Raw genomic sequence first — 25,641 nt, forward strand, 5'->3', positions numbered from 1 at the left:
GAATGGAGCTTGAGGCCAGCGGCGGCATGAATCGGTGTTTGCAAAACGGTCGGCGATGAGAGATTAAAGCAATCAAAACATGATGAAAGGATGAATCGTTGCTTTTCTAGAAGTTGATCAAAAGACGTGCGAGAGTTTAAAGACTCGGTTCGTACTTGCTGGAGCAGGTGGGGGAAGAGTGGTGAAGAAGGAGGCTTGTAACGAAAGCTGCTAGTTTGACTGGCCGAGGCTATTCAATCAGCAGAGGCACACTTGCGCTCACATTCACTTGTTGGGATGGACTGTTGATCTTCTGTTTTGAAGTAGCTTGAGATGCTTTCATTTGTGTTTGTGTGTGTGTGTGTGTGTGTGTGTGTGTGTGTGTGTGCGCGCAGGGTTCCCACGTTCCCCTTAACTCATTCAGTACCAGCCAATTCTGGACCAAGTCTGAAAAGACGTTTAAAACCGTCTTTGGGAGTGAATGAGTTGAAGTTAATAAAAATCCATCAAAAAAGTTGTAAAATTATGTAATGTAAAATTATTATTGTTCTTAATTTTTCAGGGAAAGCTTCTAAAATCAATTAAAAAAACTGTGGTGTTTATTTCATTTTCCCCACCCTTCCAATGAATAGTTTTGTCGTAAAATGAGCCGGGCGCCCTTCCCCTCAAACCCCGCTGTGGGGCTACATTCCTTCCTGGTTCCCGCTCTGCTTTTCCCGCCATCTCCGATCAGTTCTGATGATGATCACGTGATCACTTGGGGCCAATTTGGCATACAGTATTGCAAATAAAGGGTGAGCTGATTGCCCCTAAAAATGAAGATGTGCCCTTCCTTTGGCAGCAATTGTTTTGAACACCCGTTCAGTGATTTGTGGCTTTTTGTTCAATAAATCCATCGTGAATCCCCTGCTGAGTGGAGAAAAAGTCCTTAAAATGGCAACATTTTACAATGAATTGGAAATAGCATAGCCACCTTATCGATATCTGTGATTGCAAACACTTTGTTTTTCTTCTTTCTTCCCACAATCTTGCTGCACATTTCCCCAGTGTGGGACAAATAAAGTATATCTTATCTTAAATTAGTTCTCAAAAGTCCTTAAAAGGTCCATAAATAAAAAGCAAGTGGAAGAGTGGGAACCCTTGTGTGTGTGTGTGTGTGTGTGTGTGTGTGTGTGCGTGTGTGTGTGCGCTTGATAAAGTGTGTAAGGGTCTTGTCATCCACACGTTCCACAATCAGTCAGTCAGTTTCTTTGCCGCCCTTGTGTCTTAGCCAGCTGTCTCTTGCCTCCTAATCCGTCATTTTGTCTTGACATCTTCAGGTTTTGGTTACTTTTGTGGGATCCCTAATTAAATTTTATGCCCCATTGATTATTTTTTTTTCTGGTTGGAATAAATCTTTTTGGGTTTCCCCAAAGCTGCGTTGCGCTTTTTAACCACCTTGTTCCTCCACCGTCAAACCATTGATATTGTGAGTACTGATTGGGCTACAGTAGTCAACTGGTTTCCAACATCTGGAATTCATACCAAGGCAACTTTTTGTACCTTTTTTTTAGGGACCGATTATCTACTGGTGCATCATCAAACTAGAAAATAAAATGTCCAGGGTGCAAAAGAAGTAATTCCGCGAGTACCATCCCAAACCACGGCACCCCATTACCAAGGCATGGACAGCGGGAATGTCCAGATGACTATGAACCTTCGGACATTGATCATATACCAAAAAAACAGTCTTCTATGCCAGCCAGATGGTGATGACACCATGACACTCCCTCTCACTTCGATGCAAGCCCATGTCAGACATACTTGGCTTCAACGCAATCCAGCCTCACCATCTTTTGGAGTTTGGCCTCAAAGATGGTCAGCTTTGAGGCAACTTGTGACATCGCTTTGGCGATAAACTCTGTTAAGAAGCACCCAGAAGAACCCAGACCTGAACCCAAATCCAGGGTTGGAAAAAGCCGTGCGCGGACCGAGTGCACCAAGAGACTCAGTTGGGTCATACGAAAGCGTCGTACCGAATTGCATCGGAATCTCCTCACTGCCATGTGAGTTACGACCATGATACATAAAAAAAACGATCCAGATTGTGATTTAGTAGCTGGAGTCATTCATGAAAGAAAATCCATTTGCCCTTTGGTTTTCAACAGTTGAACACGGAATTTCATTTCCTCCAAAGATGCTCGCGTGACAATCAATGACGCAAAAAGATGCATCTGTCTTTGAGATTCTTGTGTTTAGTTTTTTTTTTTTTAAGGTTCCTGTAAACCTGTCAGTATGCTGCTGCCAGGTCACCGAGGCTGAACCCTCGGCCTGCACGGTCAATAAAGCGGAGAGGCGTGTCATCGGCACACGTGCTGCCAACTGTTGCCGGGACACAAAGCGAACATAAAAAAACCCCACTTTAGTGACTGTGAAGCCCTGCCAAACCGCAGACCACCACCGCCCACCTCCCATACTGTGTCAACCACCACCCCCTGCCCCCTGCCGACTCCCTTTGACGACGGCACACTCCGAAATCATGAGCCTCACACGCGCCCGCAACCCATTGTCCCAAATGAATGAGTCGAGGGGCGTGTGGAGGGCTCGAGTGTGCGAGGACAGCTGGCTCTGCTGTGGCTCCATCAGTGGCAGCTGCCCTGGCCTCAAGCCCTCGGGGTGGAACCGTGCAGATTAGAGGGTTGCAGGGGTGGGGTGCAATGCTTGTGTGTGTGTGCGTGCTTTTTAACGCAACTGCGGTCAATGCACTTAATGCACGACAGAATGCCGCTAAAGGAGCCTCCTTTGTCCGGGTATCTTGTTTGCGGAACCTCGTTGGCTCCCTGCAACTTGACAAGGACTAATTTCATTTTTGAAAACGGTCACAAAAGGAGACGACAAAGATGGGTCGGGAGACAGCGGGGATGAAGGTCATGACAGACACCAAGATTTGTGGGACTCTGCTGGGGAGCCGAGTCGAGGGCAGCCGTCGTGGTTTAGCAGCAGCAGCTGTTCGCCCTGCCGATATGATATCTGAGCCAAACAGGACAAGGAGCGCAATGAAGACTGTGACCGCTGTGCGTGCAGAGGCAAAAGATGGCCGTGGATTCGTGCCAAGGTGTATCATGGCACAACTCCACTAATGTATCCTTGCAACTGTACAAACTATTGTGATCCACTAAAACTAACCACAAGATGCAACTTGCATGTTTTCCCACCGCTCGGTACCCGAGCAGCCCAAAACGGCTCTGCTCGCTGTTGATGCTTTTTCAAAGAACGAGCAGGTGCCTTTTCCATGCACGGCAAGGCAGATTTATTGATATGTCGCATTGCATACGCAAGGTAACTCAATGCGCTTCAGGCAAATTAAGAGTCAAGATAAATGCATTTACAAACAAAGGAGTTAAAGACATTTGAAATCATCCATTTTCCGAACCGCTTAATCCCCCGCTAGGATGGCGGGGGGTGCTGGAGCCCATCCCAGCCGTCTTCGGGCAGTAGGCGGGGGACACCCTGAACCAGTTGACAGCCAATCGCAGACATTTGAAAGCAAAGTAAAGAAATAGAAAGTAGCTAATGGTGCAAAAACAAGATTCAAAGGTGTGGAGGGGGGGAGTGTGTTTATTTTTATATTTTTACCTAATCTCATCACTATTTAGCCAGGGTTCAGACATGTTTTTGTCTATTTGAGAATATATATATATATATATTTTTTTTTATTAAAGCTGCAACAATGAACCGCTCCCCCCCCACACCTGATTTCATGGCCGCAAAAATGAAACTAACATCAAAGCTCTGCCCACATTGGATGCTGTCAGGAAAAAAAAGTCTCCCACATGTCGCGGATTTTGCAGCGTGTTAATGATCGAAGCTCACATGCACCGTTTAAAAATGATTCTCTCGGCCATTCAGGTTCCCATTCTTTGCCAGTACCCCCGTGTCGCCAAATTGTGCATGAAATGCTGTTTTTTTTTTTTTTGACAACAGCTTTCTGCCTGGCATCCCGTCCTGCTAATAGAAACGCGTGTCGCAGGCTATGACGCAAATCTTCGTTGACAGAAATGTTGAAATGTAATATTTATTCTACACATTTTTACAGCATTGGAAAAAGCTAATAATGTTTGTGTCATGTTTTTACTCCGACAGAAACCTTATTAAAACAAAAATATATTTCCCTCCCCCAACCATTCCCATTTTTTAAACATTTTTGAAAAAGCTCCAGGGAGCCACAAGGGCGGCGCTGAAGCTCCGCATTCGGCTCTGGAGCCGTGGGTTGCCAACCCCCGGGATAAGTAGACTTTGCCTGTTAAGTGTCATTTCCAGGCTTGTTCTTATGCAACAATTCCAGTTCTGCTGCAGTCTGTTAACACAGACAGGCCATTCTAAGCAGTGCAACAACGCCATTTTCAAAGCGAGATTTTGAGACAGTATTCGATTCATTTTATCAAGATGCAGTTTCCCTCGCAGTAGTGTGACAAACGCATTGAGCTGAAGGCCTTAAATGACTCACCATATCAAAGCCAGACCAGTTCAACAATTCGGGAGTGAGTGGGGAAACTAAGGTGAACGATCGCGAGTAGTGCATCTCAGGACATCTCAGGAAGTGTGTCTTGTTTACATTTTTTTTTTACACACATCAAACACGAGTGACTTGGGATGACTCTTCTTACACCATCGCACTTTTATCCTCATCTACCCCATCCGCTGTAAACCCACTGACCCCCTTGTTGCCAAGGCAACACGTCTGTCTGATCCAGAGTGACAGCTCTATTCAAGTTGTCATTGCCTCCCGTGACGACCAACGAGCGACATTTAATTGGGTCGGACGATGCCCCAGTAATTAGATTGACGGTTGATGAGATTAGAGCGTCTTTGACAGTGCTTTTGTCTCACAACAAAATGATGTTTGTTTGTGTAACAAGACAAAAGGCCACGTCTTGGAAAATGTCGAGCTCACGTGGCTGCCTGGGCTCAGGAAACTCGGTTAGAATCGGAAAAACTTTTTGGATTCAAATTGACTGGTTAAATTTTAAAATGTACTGTTTAAAAAAAAATTGTACGTTTCGATATGTATCGAATAATCTTTTATGAGATATCCACAGCCAGGTGTGAATGAGTATAAATCGGTTCGATGCTGATTTGCGGGTTCTTTGAGTTGAATTATCTTGAATATTTGAGCTTTTTGTGAGACGTGTTTTAATACTCACTTCCTCCCAACATTCGTAATATTGACTCTCTTTCCTTATTCAAAACCCAGCTTAAAACCCACCTATTCAGACTTGCCTACCCGCCTTAAATCTTTCTTTCTTTCTTTATTATTTTATCTGTGTTTTACTATTGGTCTTGGCTGTACAGTGTCCTTGAGTTTTGTGAAAGGCGCTTACAAATGTGATGTATTATTATTATTATTATTATAATATTACGGAATCAGTTTCTGCTTGTGCATTTTCTGTATTGTCATTTTTATTGTATTTTTTTTTATTGTTGAAGAGACGAAAGATAAAAAGTAAAAACTTGAAAACAAGACTCGTCAAATGATTCTCAAAACAATTATGAGTTGCAGCTCTAAAATCTTGTGACATTAAATTGATCCTGGCCAAAATATTGTGATATTAGGTGAGCACATCTTTTCGCTCACTCCCCACAACTGATTATAAAAAAAAAAAAAAAAAGGTTCATACTGTCATTCAGTGACGATTGTAAAATGATGGACAATTTAACAGCCTGACTATAACGATCAATGACCCGTATTTTGTTCGAATGGTTCATTTGACTAATTGTTCACTCATTGCGCTTTTCGTGCATTCGTGAACCCCTCATCATCGAGCTCTAATACACAGAATTAGTGCTTGTCGCGCACTGCAGTTTGTCGGCTCGGCATTAGCCTCCCGTGACAACGTAAGTGGGTCAAAGGCGGCATTAAAACATCTCCCCATGCCAAGACACACACGGAGCGCTGTTTGTTCAACTATTAACCCGTCATTGTGTAGACTCTTAAATATAACTGTCACCGTGCCCGAACTGTAAACCTGCGAGTCGCCTTGAGACGTCACGACTTGCATGTATTTCAGATATCACCCCGAAAGCTAATGCACGCCCCCCCACCCCGAGCAAACACAACTTTATGTCTCTATAACGTTTGCCGCCGACGCGCAAACAAACGCACACCTGTTGCACATGGAATAGCGCGCACGCTTCTTGTGTTACGTTTGCAAAACACGCGCACGTATGGATTCTCGCGCGCGTGCATCAACGGAGGCCATACTCGATACGACAACCGCCGTCGACTGGAACTGTTTGCACTCACAACAACACGTCGCAACGCCGATGACAATCTGTCGCTCTCGAGACGAGATGAGGCGTAGCGGTCGAAAAAAAACCTGGCCCACCGCCTCCTGCCATTATCGTCAGGCCATTCTAACAATAGCCTTTCGGTTTAACCAAATGACTTTAATGAGAGCGGATCCTCAAAAAGTATTTACACCGGCGCTGCGGTTAATTGCGGCTAGTTTCATCCGTCGCCACCCATTTCACATGCTCGCTCCTTTCGCCTCGTTTAACCTGCGTGATTCAATCAGGCTGTCTCCTAACCTGGAATTCATCAAGACAACACGGGTGGAGGCTCATGCTACAGTGGAGGGGTAGGGGTTGGGAGGAGCCGAAATGTGACAACAAGGAGTCATGTTACGCTTTTGCTATCTGAAGCTTTGCTACCAGCCGATGGAAACATCGGAGCAAATTTTCTGGATCGACAATGGGGAAAATGGCAGCACGGTGGTCGAGTGGTTAGCTTTTGTGGAGTTTGCATAAATTCCTCTTGCTCATGTGGATTTTTCTTCAAATACTTAAGCTTCCTCCCACATTTCGAAAATATGCACGATAGGTTCATTGAAAACTCGAAATTGTCCTTTTATGGTCCTTGGGCGATTCTGTAGCGAACAATCCTGGGTGTAGCGCACCTCTCACGTAAAGCCAGCTGGGATAGAAGCCAGCTCTCCTGGAACGCGAGGTGTGTCAAAAAAAGTTCCAAGACTGGTGCCACAAAAGATATTTTAACTGCCATTACGTGCTTTGGCCTTCGCTGCGGGCCAGGTGATCTCGTCAATGGGGTGAGAGTTGTGGCAGGAGAACTCGTGACTGCTACGCCGTGACAACGGGGGTGCTCACGATGCCTTGAGCATCGTGAGCAGTTGATTCAATCTTGTTTCTGTCACTTGTAGTCGTCAACTTTGGCAAACCCCCGACACCTTTATCGGTTTCATCGGTTAAAACAAGCGGCAGACGCACGGCCTGCAGCCTGCACGTGCACATCAAGATGCGCAGCGTTGACACAGCGGCAAGTGGATATTAGCTCCAGGCAGCATGAGTGGCGTCATATAACCTGCTCTGGCAAAGACAGGTGCGTGTGAGTGTTTGCTTGTGAGTGTGTGCGTCTCGGGTGCAAACACCGCGCAGCGGGGCCAGATGTGCAGCTCATGAATGTTTTACGACCAAAACAGAGCTGCGTTTTATCTCCGCTGAGCAAACACGCGGCCGGGTGTTATCTCACTGATTCGTCAGTGCTCAGAATACAACCGGGGCTTCTAAGGAACTAATAATGTGAATGAAACGTCAAAGTGTCGTCACCATTAACTGGAATGGCGATGTTTTAAGCTAAAAAACAAAAAGAGAGCTAGTCACTGTCTAATAGAACCAAACAAAACTAATATAATATCTGTTTGCAAGCGTATGTGCTCTCTGTTGGACTAAAAATTGTGATTGTGACTTGTGAACTCAGCTAGCATGTTTTGCGTCAGTATGAGAGTCACGTACTCTACCACAAGTGTGGCCAGTCTGCGTTTGTCTATGAAATCTGAAAAAAAAAAAACTTTTCCAACATTCCTACTTAATTCCAGATGACCTTGTGGAAACTATTCAAATGAAATGACAAAAAGAGGTGTATTAGAAAAGCAGACACTCACCGAAGGCTCGAATTGTTGGCTAGCGAACTGTTGGCTAGCTCAGGGTGAAATGAATTTGTTTTGAAACCGTACCTCTCTTCTGCTCAGACTTTTATTGCAAGAATAAGATTGTCAACAGCGACGGTGGGGATATTTGTCAGTCGCCGGTCATTGCGAGAGCTGCGGGCAAGCCGTTATATTTTTTTCAAGTCCTCGAGCAGCTCACCCAAAATGCGCTACTTTAGTCGCAAATCACAAGCACATGAAACCGCTTCACAGCATTCAACACCGCGTGCCTAACCTCAAGAAGCGATCGCCCTCGGCTGACTCAAGTGGTCAGCGGTTTGTTTGTTCTTGCTGTATTTAAGGAACTCTCGGCATTTCTCAGGTGGGCTTCACGCTAGCTTGCGAAGAAATGGCACACTCTCGCACTCAAGTAACAGTACACTCAACCTGTCCAGACTGTCTTGGTGCGAGCTGAGAGCCAAGCCTCGCACTTGCGTGTGACATGAGGCTGTCGCTGATTCATAAAAGTGGGGGAGCATTCCAGGGCTCTTCGTGGGTCAACAAGCAAATGCTTCAAGGAAAAGGCCCAGTACAGTTAACCCGCTGTTTAAGCCTGGGGAGATTCTTGCGATGTACAAACAACTTATAGAAATCTATCCATCCATCCATCCATTTTCCGATCCGCTTTATCTTCACAAGCGTCCCGGGGGGTGCCGTAGCCTATCCCAGCCGTCTTTGGGCAGTAGGTGGGGGGACACCCTGAACCGGTTGCCAGCCAATCGCGGCACACACACAAACAGACGAACAACCATCCACGCTCACACTCACACATAAGGACAATTTGGAGTGTTCAATCAGCCTGCCGTGCATGTTTTTGGAATGTGGGAGGAAACCGGAGTACCCAGAGAAAACCCACGCAGGCACGGGGAGAACATGCAAACTCCACACAGGAAGGCCGGAGCCACCATCTTGTGCTCTCTATAGGCGATTAGAAACCTTTTTGCCGCTGACAATTACCTGCGGGTTGTTGCTATGCGCGATAGGGTTCGGCCTTTCGTTTCTGTGTATAACGGGAAGACTCTAATTTCGTCACATAAAAGTGCTCTCATAATATTTCCTTCATGGTACATAGAATGAGAAATATTTGCATACATACCACAGATGCAATGTAATTATAAACCTTATCACAACTGTTATTTTGGGACACGGGAAGCAACAAGACATTAAAAAAAAATAGGATACAACAAAATAAGTCATGCATTTATTGTCTCTGCCTTGGGAACTTTCCGAACTGATCTGCATCTCTCCAAGTAGACCTTAGGCACAAAGTGGTGCTACACGGAAGTGGGGCAAGTCTAAATTCGGACTTTTGGAAGTAAGGAAAACAAAAAAACAACTTTTGACTCGCACACAAAAAAAAATTAATGTGCAAAATGTGAGCACCAGTAAGTAGGGGAGTGCTTGTACACATGATAATCCCAGAAAAACAAAACTTAAATATCTGTGTGAACGATGAGCCGTGATATGGGGGGTGTTTTTTTTGGAGGGGGGATTCTACTAATAGGAAGAGGAAGGTAAGAAGGTACAGTAAATGCTTGGTAGGAATAATAAAGCAACTCGTGTGTTTGTATTTGCCAGGAAAGCATTCGTGAGTTCCAGCGAAGCCTCGTGGAGCAGAGTCTGGAAAGTCCGGGCTGACTCAACGCGGCGTCACCCTTCCAGAATGCAGCGAGCCAGCACAGACGACGAGCGAGAAAGGCAGACAGCGAGGCAGCAGGCGCGCTGTCTGAAAACGCAGCTGAGGTATTATTAGACGCGTTCATGTTTTCTGGCTGCTTTAACCTCGCAGGCAGCTGCCCCCTCAGCAGGCGCCCCCCCACCCACAACTTCCCCACCCATCCCTTCCTTTGTAAGACATTTGAAGGCTTTTGAAGCCTCAAAGATGGTGAAAAGGGATCTGAAGATCAGTTCCTTTTGATCATGATCATGAGCTTGAGCATTGTGCTCTTTGTTCCCGAGATGAGTGAGTTAAAATAACCGTCAGTGATTTGGCAGCGGAATACAGTGCTTTGGTCGTGTTTGGATACAGATTAATTGAGGCGATCTGAGCTTTGGAAGATCTTCTCGGAAGGAAGACACAACAAAGAGATAAGAGAGCAGAATCCTTGATCAAGTGACACATTCATCATAGCGTGACGGGGGGAAGATAAGACTAACGTTGACCACTGAATCACCAATAAAATTTCGTACGGACTGCGACATTCACGCACGGGCCTGCAAAAATAACAGAACATTCTGAACATGCATAGCAAGCCTGTGATCGGTACACTAATAATGTGTTCCTGGGTCGTAACCAAAACAATGTGACTGACCCGGTAGCCACCAGTATGTGGATGCTTGGTGACGCGGCATTTCTGCATTGTCGCACAAGCCTGGCTCATACTGCCGAATGTGTATTTAATATCGGAACACTTGAGAATGTGGAGACTCTGCAGCGCTGCCGAATATACTTCATCAATGCGCCGCTTTAGAGTACACGCTACATTCAATGACACCGTATCTGAGCCCCACTCCCTCGTAGATCCCCCCCCCCCCCCCCCCCCCTCTCCACCCGGGCATTGCCCCAGCCAGCCTGCCCAGAGAAAATGTCACCTCCCATGTTATGCAACAAACTGCACAGGCTTCTATGAATCCAACTTGGAACCCTCTAAGTGTCAATTGTGAGCAAAGGAAAAGATCAGATCAGGTCACGGTACACCCAAACGTCAAAGCTCCGCCTCTGTGAGACAACTATTCGAATATTTCGGTACAATCTTGCGTAAGTGACTAATTCCCGATATTTTGCCAGCTGCGACACAGCACGTAAGAACATCAAAAACGGACTGAAGTGGGCTTTTTTTTTTTTTTTACTGCTGCGGCTCAAGCGCAGTCTCTTTGTCACAATGTCTACCTTGAACCAGAATTTCGCCTCCTGTCAACATGACAAAATGTACCTTCATCCTGTTTTCATATCGCGGTAAGTTCAGTGAACATAAGGACAGCAACACCGTATGACACGCTCATAGGCGACGCAGGGATAAAAGTGCTTTCTGTGTACAACATCCCTAGTGGCTTCTCAAAAATGATTATGAAGAAAATTATGCCCAACCGGTTGTCAGAAAGATTTAAAAAAAAACACCTCGGCGGGAAAAAAAATGCTGTCTACCGCTTGTCCTCATTGGGGTTCGCTGCAGCTTTAACTCAGCTGACTTTGTGGGCAAGAGGCAGGGTACATCGCAGGGTGCGTTTGAGGCAAAACTTCCACATGTTGCACTATTGATCATAATGCTGAAGAGCTGAAATCGTCATCCTAGAAATGCGGCTCTGTGGAGTTGTTTAGCGGAGCCCATGGTGATACAGATACTTTCTCAGAAGTACATTCTGTGCCTGCTTTTCCAAGTAGGACAGCATGTCTCACTCCCTCCCCTCAAGTGGCGAGTTATTGTTTTCCCATACTAGCGCTGTTTATGGACACACCTTACAAAAGCAACACAAGGCGATGGAACTCTGCAGACGTTCTGCAAAGCTGCAATGGAAATAGTTTGTTACGCCCTTAAGAGTTCCCACCATCAGACAAAAGTCTTCCCCGGAGCTGTGAATCATAAGTGCAGCAACGCCCCTGCTGCCTGTCCGCCACCTCCTTAGCACTGAAAGAACAGCCAAAACCAAGCGCCTTTTACTAATTAACACACGTCTGCGTAAAACCGTCATAAATTTAGTCCATTACGTATAAATGATCACCACAATGACCGAATAGTGTCCTCCCACATTGCCTGGAGCTCCTCAAGTGCCCCTTTGCGGCGTCTCTGGAGGACATACTGTGAAGCATGCAGGCAGTGTTTAGGTTTCATAAACACAGACACTTGAGGGGACGCATTCACTAATTCCCTCCCTCCCGACTTATCCGCACACTTGTGAGCAATTACCCGAAAAGGGGCTGAGGGAAGTGTGCGTGCACGGATGGATGGATCCTGCTTAAGAATGCTTAAGACCCCCAAACCGCGCCAGCTGCCCCCAAGAGCATAAAATGGTCTTCTCCACACTGGACAGGTAGCGCCACATGTGTGGAATTAAAAGGCTTGTCAGAGGTGGGGCCGGTCTCGAGTTACCAGCTGCACGCGACAGCTGCCCGACAAGGGATTTGGTTCCTGGTGGTTTTTGTACAGTTGGTGATGGATGCGCAGCAAAAAAAAAATGAAAAGGAATTGTGAAACCCCCCCACACTCTCTGCCATCCGCCGACAGTTTGACTGCCAGGAACAGAACCTCGCTGAACTCACTAGCTCTCCGTAGTGGGGTGGAGGGGATATTTAATTAATTACTGGCTTTTTATTCACTTAATATGTCGCTGCAAACTTGTAGCACCGCCGATTTCAAAACAATGAGATTCCCATTGGAAATAATCAAGCTGTTTTCATCATTTTGCCTTTTTTGACTCAACACGCAATGTTGAGGTAACACTTGAACATGCTAGCTAGCCACAAATTAGCTAAGCATTCTTTTAATAACAAAACACCCTTTGAACAGAGGGAGAGGAGTGTGTGATAAAAGTTTTACCATAGTCGTGCCTAATTTTTCAACATTTATGACAGTTTCACAAGCATAAAATGGACTCAACCACTGACATGAAAGTCAAAACACACTTTTCAGAGCGGACAATGTAGCAAACAACCTATTCAAACGGTTATTGCTAGCAGCTAGCAACAGGGGCCGACTCCGGTGGCACGTTATTTGATGTCATTTCAAGTTTAAATGATCTTTCACGTGACATATTCTTCTCTTGCAGCTTGGCTGACGTCTGTGTGACAGTTTGGAATCTTAAACGAACACTGAACATGTGCACACATTTTTAAAACTTCGCCGTTCTGTGAGACATGTTAAGTTTTGGGATCTCTCTCTCTCTCCCTCAAATCCATCAATCTGTGTAGCCATTTGTGACGTTTTTGTTTGGTGGCGTGTACAATTTTTCTCATGCAAAGCATCTGCCATAGCTCAATAAAAGTTGGGGAACAGTGGATCAAAGAGACAATGCTATTTCTTTCACCTTCACTCAACTTTACGGAACATTTCAGGCACCCTGGGGTGACTTTATAGTTTCGGATCATTCTCGTCTTTCTTTTATAGTGTTGCCGTTGTCCGCAGCTGCTGTTGTAAACGAGATTGCCGGCTAAATCGCTTATTAAATTGAAGGTCAGCCTTTTCCCGTCACAGGTCCGGTTAGACAAATGACAGTAAATACTGGCTGACAAAATAGTGTTTGTATCAATGAGGGAGTTCTTGCGGTGTTGTATGAAATATTTGCCTCATCGGGTATACCTATTGCATGTAGCGGAGGTAATGTATGTCGAATAAACAACTTAATCTAATCTCAGGCTCAATACAGGAGGGCTGCAAATGGCCTCCAAGATGTGTGGAGAATAGGCTCTTGTCTGTCTGGGAGATAGCGACTGATTCTCAAACGTAGATGACAGCTTGGGAGGGTTTGCACAAGGATGTACCAGATGCTCAATAGCACGGCCTGGCAGCACCCGTTGTTCTTGCAGATTACAGATGATGTCAAAACAAAATGATGTCATGTTGCGCCATTAATCTCCATTTCTATTTTGGATTGAGAGTGGCTTTTCAAGTCTGTTTAACCAGTGAATCTCGAATCAACACAAATGTGTTAATAGTTTTATTTTTGCCGAAAAACATGTCATTGTTCAAAATCCAAAAAAATCTAAAATGTAATCGTAATTTTAAATTGAGTGCACTTTTTGCACTTTTTCGATGTTGTCTAAAGCGCTTTTCAAGGCTAATCACTTTTTTGAAAAACTATCGGCGATAAATGCAGCAGCGTCATCCTATGAAGAGTGTTTTCCTTTTTAGTTTGAAATAGCTTACTTTAACCTTCAGGATTCCTCACTGCTCACTGGGCAGCTGCAGAATACAGTGTTGTTGTTTTTTTTAGACCAATTTCAAATTCACCTGCTTGCATCCCATTAGCTCATGCTAAGCTAACCAGGGTATTTTCACGCTTGCAAATAATCCCTTGCTTGTGGTGTGAGGTGTATTAGAAGTGATTTTTTTTCTTGCCAATCTGCTCAGCAAACGTCTAGCCAACAATCGTAAAATGTTCAACCTTAACCGTGTGTTCAACACCAAGGGTGGAAAAGCGAGACACTCTGTCGTGAGATGAAATGGAATGTTAGCAACAGACTGTGTTGAGTGTTTGTATGACGATGACAAGGAGAAGAGTGTGCAAGAGAAACGGATTATAATTCCCAACAGAATCTCAAATACAACATGGCTGCTGTTGGACTTTTGGTTGAGTGGACAAGCACCTGTAGTCTGATATTTAGTTTTTTTGTCAAGATGTCGAAACAAAAAAAAACAAGGCAGCAAGTATGCTAACAGTAAACTGAACAACCGACGTCTCTGTTAAATCAGCTTTTTAATTTGTTTATCTTCAGTTACTCACCCTAATGAGTGGTAGGAGCAAATCAATAACATCTCGTTTCATCCTTTTAGCTGCCGATGGTATCGCTGTTGTTATTGCGCGACTGCGCGCATAGCACCATCGCAGGATAGAAGCAGAAGCCCGCTAAAGAGTGATTGATGGTAAAAATGAACGACTTGTGTAAACTGAGGCAGACTGAGGTCAGATGGCTTAATTAATTTAAGTTGAGTTCACCAAATATTCATAGATTCTCGTGTGAAAGTCCCCTGAGGCAAATGCTCATCTGGGTTAGTTTTTTTTTTCATAAGGAGATGCGCTGAATTTGAACAAGTACAGTGGACTCACAAGTTTGAGTGAAGAGATCCGGATCTTCATTTTATGCTCTGCGTTCATGGTCACATGATGAATGTCCAATAAAGCAACATAGACATTTAGGGTGAGCCCTTTGCCTGATTTGACCCAAATGATCCAGCTAGTTTGCACCGAGTTCTTCGTTGAGCCCCATTCACAAAGCACATACTGTTTTTCGACACAAGAATCCACTGTTGTACCAAGGATCTCTCATCTTTTTATTTAGCAATAACACAAACAAAACACAAACGGGTTGTTGATATTAAACTGGTTTGAAGTTATCTCGCTCTCAAGTTTTACCCTCTTAAAATACCAGTTTTTGAGGCTGCCCCTTCTTTTGAAACAATCACACACACAAAGGACACGCTGGCGCTTGATGGGTCCGTTCAAACTCTTTTATGTCTCATACGTACGTTGACAGAATTGGATCGGGGCCGTAATCCATTTGTATAACTTGAAACGTGGCTCCCCCCCCGCACATGAGTCACCTGGCTATCAAATGATGTCGCTTGAATTTTCAGGCGCATGCTGTTAGCTCACCGACAGCATACGGTGTCAGTAATGTGGCAGGATTTAGCGGCGTAACAGCAAGGCACATGTGCCCCCGCTTGACAATGTGATCGCAGCGTTGTGTAATTTAACGGGAGCGCTGGGGACATATGCTGTTTGTTTGGCAGGGCGCTGTGCACGCTCTCCTATATGGAGCCACACACAGGAAATGTGAACCGTCACATGGCGTCTGCACTGGGCAATACTGCTTACATTGTTACAGCATCCTCACATGAACTGGTGCGACGAAAAGACCAAGGGAGCACAGAAAAGTTCATGTGTGTATTTTTATGTCCTTTGCCTTTGTCTTGGGTTATGAATTGGGTGGTTTGTCTGGCAGCACAATGTTATGAGACCCAACACAAGAGACACATCTTTTTTTCCAAAGAGCGTGTCCTCAATATTTTACAGTCGCGGCATTCATTGGTGGGAGATTACAAACAGTGTGCAGTCAACTCATTTGTGCACTGGCTGCTTTCCGTTGGAATGTTGGATATTTGTGGCCAAAAACTCTTTTAGATGACAATATTTATTGATTTTACTACTGGGTGAACAAATGCGTTCTAACAAGTTCAGTTTACGCCGCCATTGGAGTAATGGAAGCCATCGTAAATTCTTTCCTGTCTGTTAGAATTTGCGTGGCAGTTCCTACGACAATAGTTTCATTTATTTTGTCACGACTATCAATACACATTTTTATGCTCGGGGGCGGGGATCCACATTTTTAGTTGTGTTCTGTACTTGATAAAGGAAATGTGCTTTCATTGTTGAGGTAGTATCTGTAACGTCTGACAAACTCGTTGGTCAGCTAATGTCACCGTAATCACAGACCCTGCATCATAAGCAAAACTGTTACTGCTGACCCTCCTGCCTGTAACATGTGCAGAAAAATCCCCTGCTGATCAACACCCGCATCAGCAGTTTCCTGACAGGTGTTTTCATTTTAACCCTCACAAGTGCCTTTCCTTGCGTTCGCCAAAATCCCTTTGAAGAAAATTGCTGCACTTGGCACACGCGTGACGTCATCATGAGTCACTTCTATCGACTGTGTGTAATGTACAAGAATCTCATACTTTGGCGTTGTTCCATAGAGTACATTTATTTGCGCTCCAAAGTCCATTCGACTGCTCCCCAACATGATCAGGATGTAATAACGTGAAACAGCCAACATTTGGCTAGCTAGCCAACGACATAGCTAACTGACAGTGTAACCTTACATATGCTACATCATCTACAGGTAACAAACGGATGATAGAAGCAATAAATAGGCAACATTTCTATAAACCCTCCGTGTTTATGTTGTGGTGTGCTATAATTTATTTTATGTTAACTATTTATGTTATATTTATGTTATGAAACCTGTCTTGGGACTACGACTGAAAACTAGCATTTATGCTAAGTCCGGCGCAATTACACTGTTTATTCTTGTGTTGATTTAATGTGCACTGTCCCAATGAAATAAATAAACGTGTCATGGGTGCTTTTCTACGTAAGGCCCCCTTCTCGATGAAAGTGTTTTTTACTATTGGGGCATCTCATGAGATATGAAGACATAGTGTAACAAATCCAACCATAATGAGCTCCCATACAGTATTTGTGCATTAACAGCCGACAATACGCAAACATTATTTTAAAGATTAAGCTTTTTAAAACACATCTTTAAAAACATGATGTGCTGGGTTATGTGTACTTTACCCAGTGTGTCATGTGGTTGGATTTATTTGTACTTGTTTACGTGTTATCTGCAGTGGGCCTGAAAACATACAAAAATGTGCCTTTTTTTGTGAAAAGTAGTTGTACAAAATCCAGGGCAGCAATTGTCCACATCCTGCCAGAAATACAGAGTGAACGCCGAGAAGCCATGTGACCTTGTGCTCATTCTCAAGTGACTACACTACTACCAGTCAGTCATTTGTAATTTCTTCTTGAATTAGCAAGTCTTACTTCCTGAATTACTGGAAAGTGGACACAATGATTAATATTATATTTATGGCATGCACACAGCTCAGCTTTACACTAGAATATGCGATTTCACTGTTCATACAGACAGATACAGTATTTGTTGTATATGGCCTCGACTTCCAGAGGACAACTTTGGAATCTTTCAGAGACCAATCACAGCGTGGTTGTAGTTTTGTCAGCATCTGACTGATGGCTGTGTTGTCAGCAGACCCAGCATGCTGCTTTCCCTGCTGATCACTTCTGACATCGTTATTTTGGCATTGTAATGGAAATGTAACATATCACGGCAGCTTCACCACCTTTGTCGTCATCGTCAACTTTGCTGGTGTGACATTGCACAACCATTTTGTGTTATTCATTGATCGGACTCTCTTTCTGTATGATACCTTTTAAATGTGTTTGTAATTGTTTTCGAAGTGTGAGTAAACCCCGCCGTGGAGGGGATTTATTGTAATGTTGACTCAATGCAAATGTTTTTCTCGTGCTGGAGTTCAGGAATGTTAACTGTGGAATTGAGACATGATGCATCAACATCAAACGGAAACCATTTTGTGAGTGGATTTGTTGCTATGGAGATCCAAATAACAGTACGCAGGTACATGTGAAGTTCCCGTGACTCATCAACTCCACATATACTTTGGCTATTTATGATCTTGTGTCTATGAATAAAGTCAGTGTGTTACTTCTAGATAGTTCCTGTGAATCCCCCTCGATGGGGTGGGGGGGATGTCCGAACCATAGCAGTCGCTTTACTTTGGCATGTTTCCTATTTGCTCATTCAGGGGGGAAAACGTATTAGAATTAAGGAAGGTGTTGTTGCGACTTGGAAAAAGTCTCAAGGCCTCACCAAGATCTTTACCACTATGATGTCAAGCCATTGGAAGAAGCTGCTGTCATCTTCGAAAGAATGCCAAATTGCATTTTTGAGATTTTTCCCGATGGTGATTGACCTCAAAGGTCATGTTCATCCCAAACATCTACCGATTTACATGACTGGGTGGAAATTGTCACATCAGCAATCAGCGTTCAGATTTATTGACATGAGTTGCTGTGGTAACGGCGTCAGGGTTAGCAATGTATGAGCTGTGGAAAAAAAAAAAACGGTGATACAACATCGAAGCCACGTTGCCTATGTTGCCGAAATCCTTGGCTGCATAGACAGGGACGGATAAGAAGGATCGAAATCGTGATGTTGGTTTGTTTGTGGATGATGATCTTCGTTCAGTTTCTGTCTCGAAGAGGTTGATGACCATTGTGCGCCATTTCTTTTGCTTCTCCTTTATTGGTGTGTCTTGTTAGATTGCTTGTACTGTATTTAGCTCCCGGGGTTTCTTTCAGTCTTTGTTGTGGTTCCGTGTTGATGTTGTCTTGCGAGTCACATGAACAAAGCCATCTAGTTTTTGCCGCTTCCTGTATTGAGATAGATGCATGGCCGGCGAAAATTGCTTTCAACGCAGATGGTCACGGGCGGTGAGTCTCTGGTTTTTAGGGTTCTGATGCTACATGGCAAACTTGCAGTTTGATTTCCGAAAGGGCCACCTTGAATGAGCAACGTGAAAGAGGCTAATGAAAGGTGATGCAGATGTCCTCAGAAGCCTTTGCAACTCAGAACCATGCTGTGGTCAGGATTGGAGTTCGCAAAAAGTCATCATCATGTGGTTTCAGCAATGAAAGTTTCATAAATTGAAGATGGATATGGCAAAAATTCCATTGGTGGATAATATGATAAAATCTAAATGAATATAACTGTTTTCCAAAGTGTGTTTTTTTCTCTCCCCCAATCAGCTTCTATCATTCCTGATGGGGCCAAAGATAAAACAGCCTGGTCATTTAATATAATGGTGCAATTTTGGTAATTTTCCTTCTTCTCTCAAAGAATCCTATTGACAAACTGGTACAATTCAATAAGTGGCTGTCTATGATGGTACACGTTGTGCTCGATCCGAATGAAAATTATTTGTCTGTTATGTACTGCATGGTGGTTAAAAACAATGCAAACATTTTACTCGGTTATATCTTGAAGCATCAACCTGCTGTGTTCTACACCCACACACACCCACACACACGCACGCACACAAGTTCCCACTGTCTTGTGCTTTGCAGTGACCGCTGCCCACTTCGCGCCGCCTCATCTAGCAGTCATGCCACTCAACCGCACGCTCATTCTGGCAGGACAGCTCAGCCTCCTATGACTATCAATAGCTGGCAATGTGAAGAACATGACTCCCATCTGCTGTCATTAGTCTTGTGGTCTCACATGACAGCGCCTCTGGAGGAGCAACTGGAGGTCCACTGTGCGACAGAAAATGTACCGATTGTGTTTGCATGGCGTTTGTGAAGATGTGTCATTCTTTATCATCGCCGACGATTGGCCTTGTGTTGAGTGTGGAGGTTTAGGAGGGAATGGCGGCTGGTCGGAGGAGGGAGAAAAGAAGTGGCAGAATTGTGAGAGCCTCGCAAGCAAACAACTCTGTTTGGGTGGACTATGAATTCTCCATCGAGGGGGGCGGCGGGGTAGCTCTTATCCCCCCCACTTCCTACAACCGGCGAACAAGGCCTTCTCCACACCCGACTCCCCTCGGGCAGACAAAGAATTTCTTCTGTGACGTGCAAAGATCCATCGCAGGACAGCTGAAGTTAAATAACGGTGACAATGTTCCCGAGCTAATCAAGGCCGATAGCAGCTGATTATCCGGGGAGCATAGCCACCCCCTCTGTGGGACTCGCATTGGGACTCAGAGTCCAGCGCTGCGGGTGTGATACAATCACACACAGCCTAATGTGTGCTTTGGCTCCCGTGCACAAATGCATACATGAGAACATGCGCGCCGACGGCCGAGTTGCCTCTGGCTGGGTTCTTCCAACGCGTGTCTTTGATGTTCTCTGTTGCCTTTTGTTGCATCAGCACAGGGCCGTCTTTGTGTGCTCGCTACTCCGCACTTCTTAGCGCCGCATTGTAAAGTTTGCACTTTGTGGATGACTTTCTGACCATTGACCTTAGAGGGGGCAGCTTAAACTGGGTCACATGTAGCAATTTGCATGGTTTCACATCGCCTTTGAACTTGGAGCTGTTTCATCAGCTGAGGCAACGTTATTAAAAGAACGGCAGAGCATGCAGTGGAGCATTGTCAACAATTGGCAAATACGCATTTAAATGTCTTCAATCAGCAGCGCCACTTTTTTTTTTTTGGGTGCTACGGACTAGTTTCATGGAAAGCAATAGTTTGCCTGACCGACATCGAAACACATATAACCAAATATAACTCACCATCTTGTGTAATTGTTGTAATTAATGGGGGCCCTTCCCTCTCCTCAACAAGCCAGTCGAATCTTAGGGTCATGGGAGACTTGCGTCCAATCTAGTCTGTAACTTTGTTGTGGTTGCCGTCATTGCCGAAAATCACAAAGATAGAGCTGTCGGAAATGGAAGTCATTATTCCAGGCTTTTGGGAGCGTTTTCAAGAGCAGGCTCAATCTGGGATAGTCACAAGTTCCGATAATGTGTTTTAAGTGAGCCTTCGAATAGTTTCTTTGCTGCGACATTTCTTGCAGTGAATTAAAGCTTACATTGAATTGATATGAAATCCTTGACGATTAAAAATGACTATGTCAAATTCAAGCTAACTATAGTTGTTTTTGTTGAGATGCTGCAAAAAGGCTACTGGCTAAAAAACAGGCAACGGGCCCGCAAATGGGCCCCGGGACGGAGTTTTCACACCATTGTCTTATTTGTAACTCAACATTGTTGTTGTTGGTGGTTAAGTCTCAAATTAATACAAGTGGCGTATTTTCCGCACGAATAGGCGCTTCGGAGCATAAGGCGCACCTTCAACGACTTGCCGATTTGAAAACCGTTTTCCTGTATAGGGCGAACCGCGTTATAGGGCGCATAGAATAGAAGCTACAATAGCGGATGCAGTTGCGTTATGCATTCATTAGATGGAGCTATGCTAAAGGTAATACAATACAATACAATACAGCTTTATTTATAATGAGCTCTGATAACCGCTGCCGCTGTAAGAAAATGCTTTACAGAACATTTAAAATACTACGTCCAAGAAATCTGAATATTGATCCATATATAAGGTGCATCGGATTATAAGGCACACTGTCGGCTTTTGAGGAAATTGACTTATAGTGGGGAAAATACGGTAAACAATTCAATTTTTCTTACAAAACAAAGAACCATTGTCTTTGTTATGTGGCCACTCAACAACTATTTAGTTGTTCACAATTGGTTTTGCTTTTTATATGACAATTTTTTTTTCAAGACCAGAGTTGATCTTATCGTGAAGGTTTTATACAACACAGGAAAAGCAAAGAATGCGTGCAAACATTGCAGGCTTTTCTGCTCTGGAACCTCTCATTTCCAGTATATACGAGCAACACAATGAAAAAAAAAATCACACACACATTGCAAATACGAATGGCACAAGGATTATAAATTGATATTTTATCTGCTGTACTTGACAAGTCATGAATGACTCCACTGTGACACGAAATAGAGCAACACTAGCTGCCGAGTGTTTTAATGAAAACCGGCACGCTTCTGAGGCACCGTCGCGTAAACATCAAACGTTGCATAAGTGAAACTCCCCCTTAACTGATTCCTCCTGGCCAGAATCTCCCTGGTGGAATGTCAACAACACCACCTTTTCAATATGCCACGTCGTAGAAAACAACAACAACAAAAAAAAAACGGAGCAGCAATTCATCCACGTGTTTACATATCGACACATAGGCAATCTCACAGGATCAGTGCTGCTTAAAACTCGCCCCCACCCTCTGCGAGGGCCAGCGGCTGACAGGCACCCTGGTGATTTATGCGTCTGCTTAAGAGTTTATGTATCGGGCATAACAAAAGAGAAAGGAAGCGAGTGCGGCGTTAAAACGGCTAAATATGGCTGAGGGGATCAACGTCTTTTACTTAAAGACCTCCTTGTATAATAACTCATGTTTTGCTCTTGGGGGCCATGATTTTAAATGACACATGCATCCTTTCCCTCACCCGTCTCTAATTCTGTCTCGAACCAGGAATATGGAAGTAGTGTTAATGGATTACAATCTTTACCGCAGGAGAAGGGTGGCTGATTAACCGTTTATGAATAACCTTATGGAAGCGATTTATGGTGTTAAGATGGAGACAGAGGGTTGCCGGAAGGATTTCATGAAAGGAAATCACTTAAAGTGGATCATCTCTACAGAAGAGATGGTATTGTAATCCGCAGCTTTTTATTTATTTATTTTTTACCCTTTGTCTCCCCTAAATCGCCCAGCTTGCAAACAAGGGTGGCATCTAATAGCATTGGAAATAAACCCCGTTGTTTTCCAAGTTGTAATCACGCGCTCAAGCAAAGAGGAGGAGATAACGAATGTATGGAGATTACCTCGCGGATTAAAGCAAATTGGAAACTCCCCTCTCCATTTATGAAGTAAAAATGTCCGCTGTCGTGCGCTAGTGCACAGGTGTCAAACTCAAGGCCCAGGGTCCAGATCTGGCCCGCCATCTCATTTTGTGTGGCCCGCGAGAGCAAATCAAGCATGTCAAATTTTCCATGTTGCTTGCTCAAGTCTGAACCAAAATTTGTAATTGTCATATGCAATCCAGCATCACATCCAGTTATTGCAAGCATTATGTTGTTACGTACGTACAATGGCTGAACAAACCATTAGTCTTGACTTGTGATTGAACTAGTTATACACCAATTTGTTGTGCACCGAATATGTAATATGTGGAGGTGATTAAACATTTATACGGTTTTACAAAATTCGACGTTTGCCTTTGTCGGCTTTTAACAATCCTTCGAAACAATCCTTCGAAACCGGTTAACACTTTTTCTGGGTGATCCACATTTACATAAAACTATGAAAACGATTCATGGCCCGAGGGGCGAATAACAAGAATGCTACATAGACACATGTCTATCTATCTGCACACATACGATAGAGGTCCCTCTCAGCCAATGAGATGCCAGGATGATGCTCTGTAATAGCCAATGGCAGAGCAGCTATTAGTATGTTGCGTTCAGTAGCGAGTAGCCGTCCATACCGTATTTTTACCTTTCGTATCTTGAAATTTCCTGTTGAAACGTTTCGTAACTTGAAAATTACGTATGAAGAGACGTTCGTTCACAGAGGTACCACTGTATTTTATTTTTACTCAGATTAGATTTTTTTTCTTCACAGTATGTCACTATGTACGTTCTTAAAAGAGGGTTGTTTACATCCTAGTATTTTATGTGATTACCCGTGAAAGCATCTGTACTATTACCACTATGCCTCTATGAACACGTACAAATCTTCCCTGGCCTAAAATGTGAATGTGCGTTCAAGTTCATCGAGATTCCTCCTAGGCTTAACGTCGATGTCATGTGTGTATTTGTTAGACGGAAGGTTTCTCACAACATCACACTTTCGCCCCACAGCAGCTGCTTGCTGCTGCTGTGAGCATTTAATGAAGAGAAGGCCTCGTGGAGCATTCCTTTAACCACCCTGGGGCCACGCGCGCAGCCGAAAATGACTGGAATCGGTGGTATGCGTCCTCAGCCTCAAAATCTCCGTGTCTGCAGCACACATAGCCGAGCATGACATTCCTGCGGAGACACCTCCCTAACTGAAGGGGTTGAGCTTGTTTGGCTGAAAATGCGGCATGCAAATTATTCCATGCAAAAAGTAAAAACGATTATCAACACAGATTATCAATGCTATCAATGGTCAAAGCATTTATTATTTCTTTTTTAAATGAAATTGCCTAAAAGTTAGGGACAAGCTAAATAAGATGAGACGGGACTTTTGAGGTGGCAAATGAATACATACCGAGTTTGGCAGTACACAAGAAGCAGTTCGAGTCATCATCTGTTAGAATTTGTCACCGATGTTACGTCAGTCCATTTTGTTGTACGCTTTACAGGACAGTAAATACATTCTTTTTATGCCGAGGTGATTATTACGACGGCTGAAAATGCGTGAGGCAGGCCAAAAACGTCACTGAACATTACGCTTTTGTCATTCATTGTTAAGACTCGCACCTTAGATGCATTAATATTAATGGTGTTTTTTTCCCACACACATGACAGTTGAGAATCTTCAAATATGACTTGAAGGTTGCCTGTGTTTATTATTTTTTTCTTTTATATGGAATGGAATTGCTTTTGACAGCGGTTCCACTGTACTATTATTTATTTTGATAACAGCGCAGTGAATAAAATTGCACTGAACACATTTTTATTGAGCTATAGGTGAAAATGTGCACGATAGAAGTCATGTAAGGGGGGAAAAAAACATTTCCGACTCCCACACACTGTCACCACACTTAAACTTATCAAACACTTAGAAATATTTTTTAACGGGTATCCTCACTCTTGCTAGTACAGTTCCTTAATTAACTCATTCACTCCCAAAGAACGTATTTGTCACGTTCTGTCCGAAGCGATAGCTATCGCTTCGTGCAGAACAAATGAAATAAAGGTTGGATCCCCGGAGAACAGACAACGAAAAAATCTTGTCAACGAAAAAGTGTCTTTAATGACAAAAAGAACAGAAAGAGCCCGACAGGGAAAAACGGTAACACAAAACGCTGGTCAAATAAGGACCAGGAAATAACAAGAAGGGTACTCTAACAGAAAACGCTCGCGGAAAACAACACGACGCGAGGAGGACCTGAATTTGGCGGAAATAAGAGCAATACAAAATCTAGGAGCAAAACGCGAATAACGGCCGTAAGGCAAAAAGGCAACGGGTCAATTGACAATAGCGAGATCGAGCGCGGGTGCAATATGGCACGGCATGGAATTCTCCGGCAGTGAGATGACTGCCGGAGTCGCTTGATAAAGGCAGGTGATCAGCCCGAAATTAACAACAGGTGTGCAGTCGGGGAAAAGAAAGCCCGCCCCCTGCAGGCAGGCACGGAACGTGACAGTATTTTCAGACTTGGTCCAGAATTGGCTGGTACTGAATGAGTTTAAATAAGGAGTCAAGTGTGCTTGCTTCAAGCTATTCATTTGTCACTCTCAGTTGAAGTTTACTGTAAAACTGACACGGAAAATAAAAGATAGTGAAACATGGTCTTTTTCAACACCAAAATGTTCAACCAGTTTCACTAAATAATAAAATGAAAGTCCGCGAGCTTGATAGTGAAACTCTGTCGACAAACGAATGGAAATTAGCATAGATGTTACATTACAGTCCTTCCAACTACTGCTTACTTAAACTCACACAGAGCAGCAACACATCCAGACAAGTCGTATACAGTCGGTCTCATGAAGACATGACAGTCCAACTTAGATTTCCTGAAATATACTGATCATAAGTTTTTGGAGGAAAAATCTGAAAAAACACACACACATGCCAAAAAACCCCCCCAGGAAATTAATTTTTATTACATGTTCAATACGCGAGCCCC

The 25,641-nt window shown here is 43.9% G+C and overlaps 1 long non-coding RNA gene across 1 annotated transcript in view; it reads left to right on the plus strand.

Moving 5' to 3' along the window:
* Nucleotides 1-25,641, plus strand: part of LOC127602430 (uncharacterized) — a 100,640-nt gene that overhangs the window by 9,694 nt on the left and 65,305 nt on the right. Inside the window, exon 3 of the long non-coding RNA XR_007962792.1 lies at nt 9,540-9,704. This is a non-coding gene — a long non-coding RNA (uncharacterized LOC127602430). The remainder of the gene's footprint in view (nt 1-9,539; nt 9,705-25,641) is intronic.

This window comes from Hippocampus zosterae, chromosome 6, assembly GCF_025434085.1.
Source record: "Hippocampus zosterae strain Florida chromosome 6, ASM2543408v3, whole genome shotgun sequence".
NCBI lineage: Eukaryota > Metazoa > Chordata > Actinopteri > Syngnathiformes > Syngnathidae > Hippocampus > Hippocampus zosterae.